Source organism: Physeter macrocephalus, chromosome 4 (assembly GCF_002837175.3).
Source record: "Physeter macrocephalus isolate SW-GA chromosome 4, ASM283717v5, whole genome shotgun sequence".
In the NCBI taxonomy this organism is placed as follows: Eukaryota; Metazoa; Chordata; class Mammalia; order Artiodactyla; family Physeteridae; genus Physeter; species Physeter macrocephalus.
In genome coordinates, this window is record NC_041217.1 from 35,456,402 (window position 1) to 35,459,075 (window position 2,674).

Below are 2,674 nucleotides of genomic sequence, written 5' to 3' on the forward strand. Positions count from 1 at the left end.
CGGAGCTTTAATCATATACGTCAGGCTAGTCCCAGCCCCATCGGAAGCTGTGGTGAGGCTCACACAGCCCTTGATGCTCAGGGATGGGAAATCAGTCCCTTTCTTGGCTGAGATGAAGAAAATATACACTGTGTCTGATATGCGGGGGACTGCTGGTTAATTTGTGTGCCACTTCTGTTTTGATGACAGCCCCGGGTAGGTGAAAGTGTGCTGCTTATCAGAATCAGAATGTCATAGGTTTGCATATCCTTCTGATGAGGAGACTCTAATAAACATAAGGTCTTGTGATAATAGTTATTATCAAGGCAGAGGCCCTATTTAAACAATTACTTGGAGAATAGGCAGCTAAACACTAATGCATTGTGATCTGTTCATTGTCCTTCCTCTGTGGTCAGTTCTGCCATGGTTAAGACTTCATCTAAAGGATGCTCAGGGGTGAACAGCAGGGAAGGCTCCTGCTCATTTGGCCACTCACTGTCTCATGGCCTAAGCAACAGATAAGGAGAGGTGCAAGGTCTGCTGTGCAAAATCCTCAGATGTCCCAAGCTATGTTTTCAAGCGCAGGCAAGAATGCTCGGTGTTATGGTAGGATTTACTGGAGAGCTCATTTTAACTGTTAGATCCCTGCCAGAATGTGTTCATTTACAGGAAGGGTTGCTGAGGATGGAGGCTGAGAAATTTAAAGCAAGAAGACAAGGAGCTGACACCCACTGTCCAGTGTCTTTCTTCTGCTGAGTTCTGACAGTAGATGCTTGTAGTAATTATGTGCCCATAAACCACTGCCCTGTGGTCCCCAGAGAAGAGTCCTATCCCAGGGCTTGGGAGGAACCCTAGAGAGAAGGGATGAAGGGGAGGCACTGAGGCACTGAAACCCCTAGAGATGCGTCTAGCAGGAGTTCAGGTAGCCAGGGAATACTTTTGACGGTGGGCTCTCTCTTCCTGGTGTACTTTTTCATACCCCCTGAATGGTGTCCCACATCAACAATGACAATGAGCACAGAGCTATTAGTATCATATGCCTGCACTGTGTAAAGTGACTTACATGTATTATCTATTTACACATCCTAATAACTTAGTGATGTAGGTATTATCATTAGCCTCACTTACTCATGAGGAAACCAGAGCTTAGGGAAGTCAAGCCATTTACTAGACACAAGATATTTAGAGCAAGAATGTGCCCATAAATCACTTCACAAATTTATAGAAAGCCAGGATTGTAACTAAGTTCTCTGATGCTAAAACCCATGTTTAATTCCGACTTTATAATTATATATATATATATATATAAAGAATATATAAAGATTCTAGTTGAAAAGCATTATAGATGGTGGGGGGGATATTACATTTTATAAGTCATGGGCCAGCCTATAATAGCCTGGGAAGGGTTCATACAAAATGTGGACCTTGGCTGCAAGTTAGGAAGGGTGCTCTCACTAGAGACCAATCAGCCGGCATCGTGATCTTGGACTTCCCAGCCTTCAGAACTTCCCAACTGGCCCAGAAAGCTGTTTTCTTGGTTTTCCGCCAGCTCATCAGCCACAGGATCCAATCCACTGCCAGCACAGGCTGTTACAACTCCAACCTGGGTCCAGAGATGGGCTTTGGACTGTGCAGGCATAAAGGATAATAGTTTAAAAAAACAAATATACCAGAGGGCAGACAGCAGAAGCAAGAAGAACTACAAACCTGCAGCCTGTGGAACAAAAACCACATTCACAGAAAGAGAGACAAGATGAAAAGGCAGAGGGCTATGTACCGAGAAAATATTTGAAGAGATTATAGTTGAAAACTTCCCTAACATGGGAAGGGAAACAGCCACCCAAGTCCAGGAAGAGCAGAGAGTCCCATACAGGATAAACCCAAAGAGAAACACGCCGAGTCACATAGTAATCAAACTGGCAAAAATTAAAGACAAAGAAAAATTATTGAAAGCAGCAAAGGAAAAATGACAACATACAAGGGAACTCTGATAAGGTTAATAGCTGATTTTTCAGCAGAAACTCTACAAGCCAGAGGGAGTGGCATGATATACTTAAAGTGATGAAAGGGAAGAAACTACAACCAAGATTACTCTTCCCGGCAAGGATCTCATTCAGATTCGATGGAGAAATAAAAAGCTTTACAGACCAGCCAAAGCCAAGCGAATTCAGCACCACCAAACTATCTCTACAACAAATGTTAAAGGAACTTCTCTAAGTGGTAAAATGAAAAGAAATGAAGACAGCCTAAGACACCTCTGGGACAACATTAAATTCAACAACATTCGCATTATAGGGGTCCCAGATGGAGAAGGAGAAAAGGACCTATAAAAACAAACCCAAAACAATTAAGAAAATGGTCATAGGAACATACATATCGATAATTACCTTAAACGTGAAAGGATTAAATGCTCCAACCAAAAGACACAGCCTTGCTGAATGGATATAAAATCAAGACCCATATATATGCTGTCTACAAGTGACCCACTTCAGACCTAGGGACACATACAGACTGAAAGTGAGGGTGTGGAAAAAGATATTCCATGCAAATGGAAATCAAAAGAAAGCTGGAGTAGCAATACTCATATCAGATAAAATAGACTTTAAAATAAAGAATGTTACAAGAGACAAGGAAGGACACTACATAATGATCAAGGGATCAATCCAAGAAGAAGATATAACAATTATAAATATAT